We start from the raw sequence: 15610 nt of genomic DNA on the forward strand, positions 1-15610 counted from the left end.
CTCCCAGAGGTTCTGAGTTCAATTCCCAGCAACCACATGGTAGCTCACAACCATCTGAAATGAGATATGGCGCCCTCTTTTGGCACGCAGGCAGAACACTGTATACTAATAAAAATAAATAAATCTTAAAAAAATAAATCATTTTAAATATATGTATTTTAAAGAATACATTCAGGGGGCTGAGGCAGGAGACACTAAATTAAAGATCAGCCTGGGTTACAGAGACCCTTCTGGAAACGCGCGCGCATCCCTCATAATGGTCACGATGTCTTGTTTACTTCTAGACATTAATTTTTGGGGATCTTGGAAAGACTTATGCAGAACTTTGGGCACTATGTTAGCACACTATGTCATAGAACATCAATTTCCTTTTGAGTAATATTAAAAAGATGACAATAAAGTTCAGGCTTGTGTGGCCTTGCCAATTTTCACTAGTATTCATATATCCCTTAAGGGCTAACTTTTATCTATCTCTGAGCAATTTTTTGGAATACAGTTTTAGATACTTTTGACAAGCATTTTCCAGATGTTTGAAAACATTCTGACAGTTCAAAGTTCTTTGTTGGCTCAGCATAAGCTAGATGATTAAATAAGAGATTCAAAGAAATAAAAGGCTAACTGATAAGCTAGTGGGGAAAATTAATACAGAAATACATAAAATTTTATATTCTTTTTTTAATTGTTGCATAACTAAGGAAAATGAATAAATGATTTAGAATGAAGTCACATAAAGGCGAACTTCCAGTTTAAAACCTTGGGATTTTAGTTAATTGCAAATTCATTACAAGCCAACATTACATGGCTGCTAAAAAACTCAGCCTTCAGACTGTGTTAGTGTCCAGATGTGGAACATTCACAGCCAATTCAACTCCATGATGAATATTACCTCCAGTTCCAAACACATTTTAGGAGGAACACTGACAAATTTTCATGTCCTCAGAAGAGCAATCAAGATAATATCATATGAGGAATAGTTGCAAGAGCCAAGACTATTTATCCTAAAAGGAGGGAGGGTTGACATGTGGAAAAGAAATCCAAATTCCATGTACCTTTACCTTATAGTGGAATTAAGGGCAATGCATATACTTACTACATTTTACTTATTTTTTTGCATTTTAAAATCTACACACACGCATACATGCACACACCACACCACACACACACACACACACACACCACAGGATATGTGCCACAGCACAGGTGTGGAGGTCAGGGGACAACTCTCAGGACCCAGTTTTTTCCTTCTATCGATACACCACGAGGCTCCAAAGATCAGGTCATCAGGTTTGACAGCAAGTGCTTTTACTTGATGAGCCCTCTGGCTGGCTCATAACCAATAATACATTTTAGCCCCATATATGAATCAACTTTAAAACAAGCAAGTGCAGTACAAAATGAGTTGGGCTGCGTGGAGATTATGAGCCCTTCCCATCAGTAAAGAGATTTCAGTGTAGAATAGAAGACTAGGCATTTTCAAATCAGGAATTATCCTGAAGAATGATCAACATAAACAAAATCATGACACTCACCTTCCCTAAGGTAATGTTTCTTTTCTTGAGACAATCAACACATATAAAATTAAAGATCTAGTCTTATTTCACAGTGGCAGAAATGTTGTGAGGTTCTCATTCTATGAGAGCATCTCTGTGAAGCTTTGAAGAGGAGACTTCAAAAGTGGATATAGTGGCATATTCCTGTAATCCTGGCATTCTGAAGTCTAGGGCAGGAAGATGATGAGTTTAAGGTGAGTCTGAGACCTTGCCTCAAAAAAATAAAAAGAGACTTCACTTTCTCAGGGATTAATTCCATGTTGTTGGTTTAGGTTACAGAGGTTTGAAAAGCAGGTATTTGAAGGAATACTACATGTATATTATAAGATGTGGAAGGATGCCCAAATAGAGTTATCTGATAAGCTAAAAGTGAAAGACAAGTGACAATCAAGAGAAACCTGTGGGCTAAAGATGGCTCGGTAGGTAAAAGTGCTTATCCCACAAAGTGTGTGGCCTGAGTTAAATCCTGATGACTGATACAAAGGTAAAGGATAGAAACAACTCTGCAATGTTGCACTTGACCTCTAATCATGCACTTTGTGTGTGTGTGTGCCTCTCTCTCACACATATGTGAGTGCAATACACACACACACACACACACACACACACACACACACACACGCACGCACACGGGGGGGGGGTGTTTAACTGATTCACGCTCTTCTATCAACCACAGAAAGGCAGTATCTAGTCATTTAGTATGCTTTAAGACTTTCGGCATCTATTTACTATTATAGACATGAATGTTTTCCCATAAACTTATCCCATTTACAATCACAGCACTGAATATTCCCCAGGATTCTGGGATGTTTCCACCATAAGAGAATATAACATAAGGCTTAGGAAAAAGACCTAGACCTCCTTATATCCCAGTTTGCTTCAGGAGCTCTGGCTCACAACAGAAGAATGTTAGCTCTTTTGTTGGGCCCTGGCCCCCATTCCTTATGCAGCTGTTGCCTTGCTTACTGACCTTGATCAGATGTCCTCCCTATGCTAATTCCCTGCCGGTTTCCTTCCTCCTAAACAGCTTACCAGAGGTTCCTTGTTTGTGTATCCTGCATATTGGTGTAAACAGCTAGGATGCAAGAATGTAAAAACATCTGTAGCAAACTTCTGCCCTCCCTCCGGGGTTCTCCCACTGTGCTGTAAGCCTGTATTTAAGGCCTCTTCCCTCCTTCAATAAAGGGCATTCTACTGAGACAATAACCTGCTGTCTTGTTTCTGTTTTAATCCTCAGCCCCTGGAATGGTTAGTAGCACGGGCGCCACACTCTTTATGTTTTAGAGGTTAATGTTACATGTCGAGCATGATACCTCATTCCTATAAGCCTAACTACTTGGGAGACTGAAGCAGTGCCCACTGGTTTAAGGCCTACCTGGGTTATATCCCAATTTGAAGGCCAGCCACCACTATATGAATTTGAGTGTAGCCTGACCTATACAAAGCCCTATGTCAAATAAACAAAAAAGAATGATGAAAATCACACTATCATAGAAAATAGTGGTATGCTACTGGCTAAAACTGTTCCTATAGCTGAAGAACAAATTCAGTTTTGAGGTATGTTTTCCCCTTCAAAGTAAGTGAGCTTAGCATGTGGTATAGGCACTTCTAGAATTTGAGACACATGCTCCCAATAAAAAACTCTCAGAAGCTACAATTATAACATTATGAAACAACTGATTGTCTTCTAAGTGAGGATATCACATTTGTTGTAAAATTAGCTTTTATGAGCTTTTACAGAGGGTGTGGTAGCTCACACTTGTAATCCCAGCATGCAAGAGGCTGAAGCAGGAGGACTGCTGTATGATGCCGGTCCTGGGATACACAGGGAGTTCTTGGACAACCCAGGATAGACAGCAAGGCTGTCCCAAATCAACAAAAGTGGCTGTAGTTTAGTTGTAGAGCACTTATGTACCATGCATGAGGCCCTATGTTCTATCCCCAGTACTTCCCCAAAATAAGTAAAATAAAAAAAAAAAATTTAAAGGAGGAAAGAATGGGGACTGGAGAGATGGCTTAACTACTGACTGCTCTTCCAGAGGTTCTAAGTTCAATTCCCAGCACCCACATGGTGGCCAACAACTCCCGTTCCAGGGGACCCGACATCCTCACACAGCCATAAATTCAGGCAAAACACTAATGCACATAAAATAAAAATAAATATTTTTTAAAAAGGAGGAAAGAGATACATGCTCAGCTATGTTCATAGCAGCACTATTTGTAATAGCCAGAACCTGGAAACAACCTAGATGCCCATCAACGGAAGAATGGATGAAAAAAATGTGGTACATATACACAATGGAGTACTACTCAGCAGAGAAAAACAATGAAAGCATGAAATTTGCAGGCAAATGGATGGAACTAGAAAAAATCATCCTGAGTGAGGTAACCCAAACCCAGAAAGACAGTTATGGTATGTACTCACTCATTGGTGGATTCTAGATATAAAATGAACAATCAGACCACAACCCATAGAACCATAGAGGCTATATATATATAGCATGGAGGTCCCTAGGACGACTGTGGCATATAATAAATTTCAGTTTTACTCAATTATTGAAAAAAAATAGCCAAATGAATGGAAACACATGAACTATGAACCAAAGACTGAGGGGCTCCCAGCTGGATCAGGCCCTCTGAATAGGTGAGACAGTTGATTGGCTTGATCAGTTTGGGAGGCATCTAGGCAGTGGGACCAAGTCCTGTGCTCATTCCATGAGTTGGCTGTTTGAAACCAGGAACTTATGCAGGGACACTTGGCTCAGTCTGGGAGGAAGGGACTGGACCTCCCTGGACTGAGTCTATCAGGTTGATCGCAGTCCTCGGGGGAGGACTTGTCCTGGAGGAGGTGGGAATGGAGGGTGGGCTGGGGGTAAGGGGAGGGCGTGGGAGGGGGGAGAATAGGGGAACCCATGGCTGATATGTAGAACTGAATAGTATTGTAAAATAAAAAATATATATAAAAAAAAATAAAAATAAAAGTACTGAACGATAAAAAAAAAAAAAAAAGGAGGAAAGAAAAATAAAACAACAAAAGAGTTAAACCTTGGGGCTGGAGAGATGGCTCAGCAGTTAAGAGCACTGGCTGCTCATCCAGAGGACCTGGGTTCAATTTCCAGCACCCATAAAGCAGCTCACAAATGTCTGTAACTACAGTTCCAAGGAATCTGATACCTTCACACAGACATACATGCAGGCAAAGCGCCAATGTCCATAAAATAAATAAATAAATCTTTTTAAAAAATTATATTAAGCCGGGCGGTGGTGGCGCACGCCTTTAATCCCAGCACTCGGGAGGCAGAGGCAGGCGGATCTCCGTGAGTTCGAGGCCAGCCTGGGCTACCAAGTGAGTTCCAGGAAAGGTGCAAAGCTACACAGAGAAACCCTCTCTCGAAAAACAAAAAAAAAAAAAAAATTATATTAGAAAAGGAGTTGAGGCCAGGCAATGGTGACGCACGCCTTTAATCCCAGCACTTGGGAGCCAGGGGCAGGTAGATCTCTGTGAGCTCGAGGCTAGCCTGGTCTACAGAGCTAGTTTCAGGACAGCCAGAGCTACACAAAGAAACCTTGTCTGGAAAAACCAAAAGAGTTGAACCTTGATACCAATGACCCAGAATAGGTAACTAGCACAATCATAAAATGTTATTGAAAGAAAATCAAAAAGTACATTAAAGGCTGCTAGGACTGAATAGTGGAACATGGGGAATAAGTGCAAATGCTCACAGGGAAGTTACATCTTGGTGACAGTTGCACAATTCTAAAAATATACTGAAAACCATGAAATAGCAGGTATACTTCGTGGGTTTTTTTTTTTGTGGTGCTGAAGATGGAACTCATGGTCTCATGCTTGCTAAGCAAATGCTCTATAACTATAGCAAACGCTATACCACGCTATGGTGGTATGTGGCTCCATAAATGCACACTTTAATTTTATAGCATTTGAATTATATAGCATTCAATAAAGCTGCGAAGATATTAAAATTGTTTGGCAATTGTTAAAATGTCAATTTTAAATCTAAAAAAAGTTGCGTTTACCAGTGAAATTAGCTATGTTTTAATTAGTTGTCTTTGATTACAGAATGTGGTATTACAGTATATTTTCAGAATAACATTGAGAAGACTAAGACATTTCTGTTCCAAGTGCTTGCATATTTAACTTATCTTCCAGAACCCAGTTAATTTTTTCTGAAACATATGAATTCTAGTGTGAAAAAGCTTAAAGTTATCTCTCTCATGTTACTGAGAATCTAAGCTCTTATGTTTCCAAATATTGCTATTATTGATGGGGGAATGTCTTTCAGTATTGCTGCAAATGGTTGCTCTGATTGGCTGATAAATAAAGCTGTTTGGCCTATAGGAAGGCAGCTTAGAGGCAGGCAGGAAATTCAAAGAGAGAGACAGGAAGAAGGCGGGGAAAGACACCAACAAGCCGCCCAAGGAGCAACAAGTAATGGGATGTAGGTAAAGCCACGGTTCATGTGGCAATACACAGATTAATAGTTATGGGCTAACTTAAGATATAGAGCTAGCTAGTGAAAACTTGAGCCATGGCCATGCAGTTACAATTACTATAAGCCTCTGTGTGTTTACTTGGGTCTGAGTGGCTGCAGGACTGGTGGGTGAGAGAGATCTGTCCTGACCACAGGACAGGTGGGACACAGGAAGACTTTAGCTACATATTATTATTTGATTTTTTAGGGAAATGGAGAAAACAAGAAAGGAAGGAAGCATTCCAGGTAGCCTAGGGCAGACTTGAACTCCCCATATAGTTGTGGATGACTTTGAATTTCTGGTCCTTCTGCTGCTATCTCCTAGGAGCTGGGTATAAAGATATGTACCACACTGGGCTCCTGTATATTTAAAAAATTATATTCATTTACTTGGAAGGCGAGGGAGTTTGCACCACAACATGCATGTGGAAATCAGAGGACAACTTACAGGAATCAGTTCTCTTCTCTCACCATGTGTACCTAAGGGATTGAACTCAGGTCATCAGACTTGGCAACAAAGCCCCTTTTGCTGCTGAGCCATCTTGTTAATCCCTATCATTTCTTTTTTTTCTTTTCTCTCATTTTTTGAGACAGAGTCTCACTATATAGCTCTGGCTGACCTCGAACTCAGATATCCACCTGCCTCTGCCTCCCGAGTGCTGGGATTAAAGACATGAATCACCAGGTCTGGTTATAATTTTTTTGCGGGGGGGGGGGGGGGTTTCGAGACAGGGTGTCTCTGTGTAGTTTTGGTGGCTGTCCTGGAACTCACTCTGTAGCCCAGGCTGGCCTTGAACTCAGAGATCTGCCTGCCTCTGTCTCTCGAGTGCTGGGATTAAAGGCATGTGCCACCACCGCCCGGCACATTTTTATTTCTTAATGCATTGATTTCCTCACTAACTGTTCAAGTCACTTTCTGAATTTTTAGAAATTTTTTTCTAGAAAGCCAAGTGGTTGTAGGAATAGCTTTTCATGCTCTGAAGCACTAAAGTTATGCTCAATTATGAAATCTTATTACAACTGTTAACTGGTTTCTATTCTTATATATTTATAAACCAATTCCAAATACTTTAAAAAGTAAATTTCACTGCCTCTATTAATGAGACTCCTTTAATAACTTGTGTCCTCATTTCCAGTCTTATGGAATTCCCCTTGAGTATGTCTATTTGCATATTAGTATACTTTTCATTGTTTTGTGGTGCTGGGGATTAAAATAATGGCCTTACACATGCTAGGCAAGTAATCTAAGGCTGAATTATATCCTCACTTCTTAGGTTTTTAAAACTTTTACTTACCTTCAAAAAATTATTATTTTGTGTACATGCTTGTGTGAAAGGCATATGCAATCCATGCCATGTGCATAGAGGTCAAAGAACAACTTTGTGGAATTAGTTCTCTCCTTCCACTTTTACATGGGTTGTGGACAGTGAACTCAGTTTGTCAAGCTGGCATGGCAAGTGCTTTACTTGATGAGCCATCTCATTGGTTCATTCTAAAATTGTGAGACTGGGTGTCTATCATTCAACTGACAGACTGACCTTGAACCTGCTTTGTAGTAGAGACAAGCTACTGAACGTAATCCTCCTCCTTAGCCTTCTAAATGCTAAGATTACAGGCCTGGAGCATCATGTCAAGTTTCTGGTGTGCATTTGTTTTGTGGGGGCAAGGAGAGTTGAAACAAGGTTTTATTATACAGCCTAGGTTTGTTTGGAGCTGGCAATGAACTCACCATCCTCCTGCCTCAGCCTTCCATGAGCTGGGATGTACAACTATGCCCAACACTTTTCAATTCTTTTAAGGAATTCCAATAGCATAATGTTTTAGACACAAAATCTACCAACAGAAAAATATTTATACACAAACGAAAAACTGGTACAATCACATATATGTATGAAAATGCCACAATGAAACATTTTGTATGGTAATTAAAAAATTAAATTTAAAAAAGAGAAAATGCATTGTGCTGGCAAAATGGGTCACTGAGTAGAGGCAATCTCCACCAAGCCTGAAAACCTGAGTTCGATCCCTGGGACCAACACGGTAAGAGAGAACGAACTCCCAAAGGTTGTCCTCTAACTTTCAAATGAGTGACATGACATGTGGGTATGTACACACACATACTCTCTAAATAAATATAATTTTAAAAGGGAGTATCTTGTCTAAACCTGTTTATATTTTATTTGCTTTTCACAACAATATTAAATGGTCTCAAGCAGAAATGGATCTTGTATCAGTCAGTACCTTCTTTTAATCCATCCTGTTTTTTATTAACCAAAAATGGTTTCTAAGGAAAGATATGAATTCATTAATAATTCTACAAGAAAAGGAAAGATAAATTCACTCATAACTCTACAAGATGAACATGCCAACAGAGAATCAGAATATTTGCAAATAGCAACTATAAAGATCAGCAAATGTATGCAAAAAGTATTAAATCTCATGTGTAATCAAAATAACGAATAATTACATGATGCTATTTTTATCCTATTTGTCAGAGATCACTATTACAAGCCAATATAACCCATAAACATGGGAAGGTATAGGACAACAGACAAAACCTGATACATTACACACAGGAAAATAAAACCAGCGGCTAATGTAGGGTTTTATTGCTGTGAAGAGACACCATGACCACAGCAACTCTTATGAAGGAAAACATTTAATTGAGGCTGGCTTACACTTTCAGAGGTCTAGTCCATTTTCATCATGGCAGGAAGCATGGCAGCACACAGGCAGACATGGTGCTAGAGAAGGAGCTGAGAGATCTACATCCTGATCCACAGGCAACAGGAAGTACACGGTCACACTGGGCACAGCTTGAGTATATATGAGACCTCAACGCCCACTCTACAGCGACATACTTCCTCCAACAAAGCCACACCTACTCCAACAAGGCCATACCTCCTAATAGTGCCACTCTCTGAGCCTATAGGGGCCATTTTCATTCAAATCACCATAGTGACATATCTGTAATCCTGCTAAATTGGAGGCTAGCCTAGACTACAGGAGATTCTGTTTCAAAAAAAGTATATAGGCTCAGTTTAACACCATACAGTATGCTTATTATATGCAAGGACCTGGGCTCAATTCTCAGCACCAGAAATAAAAGCAATCATTATAAACTAAGGTTGGATAGGAGAGACAGTTATCAGGTAAAGGCCTGGCAACCTGAGTTCAATCTGTAGTTCCCAGGTGAAAGTGGAAAGAAAGAACTGATCCCACGAAGTATCCCTTAACCACATGGTGGTACACGTGCACCCCCCAGTGAAAATCATTAAAAAACAATTACAAATTTAAAAAAAGCAAACCCCAGATTGTAGGGTCAGGGTTATTCTAGATCAGTGGTAGAACACTTGCCCATTGTTCCAACCCCAGAACCATAGCAAACAACAACAAAAAGCCCAAAAACTCAGGTTGTAGATGAATAGTAAAGTATAAAAGACATATATGTTCATGATACTGTATTCAGTGAAAAAGCTATTTACAAGGTTTTGGTGTAACTAAGTGATACAATGCTTGCTTAGCATGCATGAGGTCAGGGATCCCCAGCATAATAATGATACAAACTATATAATACCAATAATAAAAACGTATGAAATGGCAGCATTATACACTGAAATTCTATTGTTGTAAGGCACGATGGCTCACAAGTGTATTTCCATGTTGCAGAGGTTGAGGCAGAAAAACTGCTCAAAGTTTGAGGCAAGCCTGAGATACACAGTGATTTCCAAGCCAGTTTGGGCTACAATGTGAGACCTTATTGTTTAAAAAAAAAAAAATCTGTTATATCTGGGTAATGCTATTACTGATTTATTTTCTTCTTTGTGCTTTCTTTCATCGTTTAAATTTTATCCATCAAGTATACGGAATTCTAATCAAAAGAATAAGCAGGTAGACATTTTGTCAGGGGACCATTATATAATCCTGCCTACCAGAGTATCATCAGGCTACTTATCCATGACAAAAGCTTCCTTCATCTGTGAATACATTAACCTAACAAAGTGAGTATTGGCGCCTTGTACTACCAGGTTTTGACTTTTCATTAAGGACAAGTTTCATAAATTACAGGTGAAAGATATTCTCATAGAGAAGAAAGTAAGAGAGAAGGGGGCAGTGGAAAGTGGAGGGACATGGAAAGGTTAAAGAGAGAAGATCCTAGAGAAGAAAGAGAGAAGAGAGGACTGGAAGGTGGAGGGAGGTCCCAAGGACAAAGAGAGAAGACCACAGAGAAGAAAGCAAGAGAGAAGTGGGAAGTGGAAGGAGGAGGGATGTGGAAAGGACAAACAGAGAAGATCATAGGGAAGAAAGCAAGAAAAAAAAGAAGGGAATGGAAGGTGTAGGGACATGGAAAGGACAAAGAGAGAAGATCATAGAGAAGAAAGCCAGACAGATGAGGGCAGTGGAAAGTGGAGGGACATGGAAAGGACAAAGAGAGAAGTCAGAAAAGAAAGCAAGAGGAAAGAAGGGAGTGGAAGGTGGAGGGACATGGAAAGATAAAGAGAGAAGATCACAGAGAAGAAAACAAGAGAGAGGAGAGGAGTGGAAGGTGGAGAGTCTCAGAAAGGACAATGTGAGAAGATCATAGAGAAAGCAAGAGAGAAGAGGGGAGTGGAAGATGGAGGGAGGTCGCAAGGACAAAGAGAGAATCAGAGAGAAGACAGGTGAGAAGAGGGAGGAGGAAGGTGGAGGAACTTGGAAAGGATAAAGAGAGAAGATCATAGAGAAGAAAGCAACAGAAGTGGGTAGTGGAAAGTGGAGGGACATGGAAAGGATAAAGAGAGAAGACCATAGAGAAGAAAGCAAGAGGAAAGAAGGGAGTGGAAGGTGGAGGGACATGGAAAGATAAAGAGAGAAGATCACAGAGAAGAAAACAAGAAAAGAGGGAGAAGGTGGAGGGATGTGAAAAGGACAAAAAGAGAAGATCAAAGAGAAGAAAGCAAGAGAGAAGAGGACATTAGAAAGTCGAGGGACATAGAAAGGGTAAAGAGAGAAGATCATAGAGAAGAAAGTAAGAGAGAAGAGGGGAGTGGAAGGTGGAGGACGTGGAAAGGACCAAGAGAATATCAGAGAGAAGAAGGTACAGGCAAATGGAAAGTGGAAGGACATGGAAAGGACAAAGAGAGAAGATCATTTAAGTCAAGAGAGAAGAGGTGAGTGGAGGATAGAGGGAGGTTGCAAGGACAAAGAGAGAAGATGATAGAGAAGGCAGGTGAGAAGAGGGAGGAGGAAGGTGGAGGAACTTGGAAAGGATAAAGAGAGAAGACCATAGAGAAGAAAGCAAGAGAGGAGGGAAATGGAAAGTGGAGTGTCACAGAAAGGACAATGAGAGAAGATCATAGAGAAGGAAGCAAGCGAGCAGAGGGGAGTGGAAAGTGGAGTGAGTAGGAAATGATAAAGAGAAAAGATCATAGAGAAGAAAGCAAGAAAAGAAGGAGTGGAAGGTGGAGGGATATGGAAAGGACAAAGAGAAAGGTTAATGAGAAGAAAGCAAGAGACGATGGTGGTGGAAAGTCGAGGAACATAGAAAGGGTAAAAAGAGATCATAGAGAAGAAAACAAGAAAGAACAGGCAAACTGAAAGTGGAAGGACATAGAAAGTACATATAGAGAAGATCATATAAGGCAAGAGAGAAGGGGGCAGTGGAAGGTGGAGGAACATAGAAAGGATAAAGAGAGATCATAGAGAAGAAAGCAAGGGAGAAGAGGAGAGTGGAAAGTGGAGGGACGTGGAAAGATAAAGAGAGAAGATCATAGAGAAGAAAGCAAGAGAGAATAGGGAACTGGGAAGTAGACAGACATGGAAAAGATAAAGAAGATCATAGAGAAGAAAGCAAGTGGAAAGAGGGAGTGGAAGGTGGAGAGATGTGGAAAGGATAAAGAGAGAAGATCATAGAGAAGAAAGCAAGAGAGAAGAAGGGACTGGAAGGTGGAGGGACATGGAAAGATAAAGAGAGATCATAGAGTAGAAAGAAATATAGAAGAGGGTAGTGGAACATGGAGGGACATGGAAAAGAGAGAGAAGATCATAGAGAAGGCAAGAGAGAAGAGGGGAGTAGAATGTGGATAGACGTCAAAAGGACAAAGAGAGAAGATCATATAAGGCAAGAGAGAAGGGGGCAGTGGAAAGTGGAGGGACATGGAAAGGACAAAGAGAGAAGATCATAGAGAAGAAAGCACGAGAGAAGAGGGGAGTGGAAAGTGGAGGGATGTGGAAAAGATAAAGAGTGAAGATCCTGGAGAATGCAAGTGAGAAGAGGGGAGAGGAAGGTGGAGGAACTTGGAAAGGCTTAGATAACTGTCTAGGAGGAAAACATACAAGAGAGGAGAAATTGTAAATTGATATCAACACTGTTTGATCATCAGGTTAGACAAGAGATGGAGAAGATAAAGGTGAAGTCTCAGTGATGGACTAGTTGTGTTCCTGGCACTTGCCAGGAATCAAATGCCTTTTGATCCTTTGGTTAGATGGAAATAACTCAGCTACAAAAGGGGGGGAAATGAGTTAATCCCTGATTGCTACTTTGTTGGAAGGGAGGGGAATTTGTCTATTTTTGAGACAGAGTCTTACTCTGTAAACAGGTTGGCCTAGAACTCACTATGTAGCTCAAGATGGCCTCCAATGTCTCCTGCTTTAGCTTACCAATGCTGGTATTATAGATATAAGCCACATTTGGATTAGCTCATTAGTTTTGAGTTGAAAATAAATGGGTTCTTTTGAAAAGTATTTTTAACTGATTTCTAGTTAACCACTCATATATTGCCATGTAAAAATTAATTAGGAGGACTTGATGATGCATGCCTTTAATCTCTCAGCACTAGGGAGGCAGAGGCAGGCAGATCTCTGTGAATTTCAGGCCAGCCTGATCTACATAGTGAGTTGTAGGGTACCCAGGGCTACATAGTGAGACCCTGTCTCAAAAAAAAAAAGAAAAAAGAAAAGAAGGAAAAAGAAAAGTACAATGATTTTTTTTTTGGTTTTGTTTGTTTGTTTGTTTTTCTGAGACAGGGTTTCTCTGTGTAGCTTTGCGCCTTTCCTGGACTCGTTTTGTAGACCAGGCTGGCCTCGAACTCAGACATCCACCTGCCTGTGCCTCCCAAGTGCTGGGATCAAAGGCGTGCGCCTGCGCCACCGCCACCGCCGCCTCCACCGCCACCACCGGCAAGTACAATGTTTTTTTTTTTTTTTTTGGTTTTTCGAGACAGGGTTTCTCTGTGTAGCTTTGTGCCTATCCTGGAGCTCACTTGGTAGCCCAGCCTGGCCTCGAACTCACAGAGATCCACCTGCCTCTGCCTCCCGAGTGCTGGGATTAAAGGCGTGTGCCACCACCACCCAGCTACAATGATTTTTAAAGATCTAATAAGCACAAAGGATTATGCCTACCTCTAACCAAAAATGCCCCTCAAATTTTTTGTTTTATTTTATTTTTCATATATCTTTTACAAAGAGGCTGCTGGCTGAGAAACAATTATACTGAAAATTAAAAGCATTATATTTTATAGACATTCAGAAGCAAAATTACACACAATGAGCTGGGCATGGTGTCCATGTCTTTTATCTCAGCATTTGGGAGGCAGAGGCAGCAGACATCTGTGAGTTCCAGGCCAGTTAGAGGCACAAAGTGAGATGATCTCAAAAGATTAAAAAAAATTCAAAACAGACTGTGCTGAACAGGACAGCAGAAATCACTCCTTTCATAGATAAAGACACTAAGGCATTTAGAAATGAAAATCTGACCAAGGCCACATAGCTAATTATTGGAAGAGAATTACATGTTATTCTGATCTTCCATACTTGATTAGATAACTTTTTCTGACAGTGATCAGGGTACAATCGGGTGATCTCACAATGCCATGTTGGTGTTCATTTAGTGGATGGTTTGGCAAATCAGTTGTATTACCTACCCTAGAAATTTCTCAGAATAAATTATTATTAATTTTTTGTAATGTTTGGGATGGAAACCAAGGCCCATGCATGCAAGGAAAACATTCTACCAGAGCTGTACTTTGAGACCCTGGAATGAAACATTCTATTTTATGTTCATGCTAGGAATCTCAAGTGAGTGCTAAACAAAACTTTTTATTTTACTTTTATGACAGGGCCTCAAAAAGCCCATTACTAGCCACACACTTGTTTTATAGTTGTAGGGTGATCATGAACTTGAAAACACAAAATCACACCTATCTATCTATCTATCTATCTATCTATCTATCTATCTATCTATCTATCTATCTATCTATCCATCCATCCATCCATCCATCCATCCATCCATCCATCCATCCATCCATCCATCCATCTATCGGGGCATTGCAGAATCACGAACTTGAAAACACAAAATCACATTAACTAATCAATTTATTTATTTATTTATTTGGAGGGGGCATTGCAGAAGCCAGGACTACTTGCAGTCACTGGCTCTCTCATTTCATCATGTGGGATTTAACTCAGATTGTCAGGCTCGGGGCAAGCGACTTTACATACTGAGTCATCTCATCAGCACTGATCTTGATTAGCATTTGCCTCTATCTCCTAAGTGCTGTGATTACAGATATGCGTGTGCTACTATGCCTAGCTATTTTATTTTTTTGAGACAATGCCACACTATGTAGCTCAGGCTGGCCTCAAAAGTTGTAATCTTTCTGCTTCAATCTCCTGAGTGCTGGTATGACAAACTCATACCACTATGCCAGGCCTTTTAAACAAATTCTTCATGGGAGCCTACTTTTTTCCTTTTCCCACTACAAAAACATTCTGGTCTATTTGTAAACAACTTTGTTGTCTATGCTAAAACATTTGGTAGGTTTATCCTGTCTAGATTTTATTTTTATTGAATTAATTTTACTTTTTTTAAGGTAGGGTCTCATGAAAACCTGGTTTAAAATTTACTATGTAGCTGGGTGGTAGTGGTGGCTCACATCTTTAATCCCAGCATTCGGGAGGCAGAGGCAGGCGGATTTCTGTGAGTTCGAGGCCAGCCTGGGCTACAGAGCAAGTTCCACGACAGGCTCCTGTCTCGAAACTCTGTCTCGAAAAAAAAAAATTAAAAAAAATTACTACATATCCTGGGCTGGCCTAGAACTCCCGATCCTCCTCCTTTCACGTACTAAGTACTTGTATTACAGGCATGCACCACCAACCCTAGGTTTTAGCTTAAAAACTGGGCAAAGTAATCTACCTCAGTAACAATAACCTAGATTTTAAAGTACATACTTAATGTCCTCAAGTACCAAACACTACCTTGCAATTTTTATTTACCTTAATACCATATCATAACTAAATGCTTAGCTGCAGGGAAATATCTGCTCAAATCCAGAAAACTTGCTTAAAAGCAATGAGGAATTGCCTTCATTTAAGCACACGTTTGTACAATCCTCTATCTCGTCCTCCTTTTTTAATCATGTTTCCTTTCATAATAACTACAACTTGTCAGTATACCTTAAAATTTCATTAGGATGTTTTGCTATGTGATAATCTGACTTAACTTACAGAACAATCTATTACAGCTTGCATGTATAAAATGGGCAAACTGTGCTGCTGACTGGTGGTTGATTGTCAGACCTAACATGGCAAATG

General features: G+C 40.2%; 1 protein-coding gene across 17 annotated transcripts in view; it reads right to left on the minus strand.

Annotated features, from left to right (window-relative positions):
- Xiap (X-linked inhibitor of apoptosis) overlaps positions 1 to 15610 on the minus strand; it is a 54280-nt gene that overhangs the window by 20596 nt on the left and 18074 nt on the right. For 5 of the 17 annotated variants that reach the window (XM_076561599.1, XM_076561598.1, XM_076561601.1 and 2 more), the window contains one exon: positions 1530 to 1717. The exons of the other annotated variants lie outside the window; for them this stretch is intronic. The gene's annotated coding sequence lies outside the window, so the exon portion shown is untranslated. The remainder of the gene's footprint in view (positions 1 to 1529; positions 1718 to 15610) is intronic. 17 annotated transcript variants of the gene reach the window in all.

The sequence above is a fragment of the Peromyscus maniculatus genome, chromosome X (assembly GCF_049852395.1).
Source record: "Peromyscus maniculatus bairdii isolate BWxNUB_F1_BW_parent chromosome X, HU_Pman_BW_mat_3.1, whole genome shotgun sequence".
Lineage (NCBI taxonomy): Eukaryota > Metazoa > Chordata > Mammalia > Rodentia > Cricetidae > Peromyscus > Peromyscus maniculatus.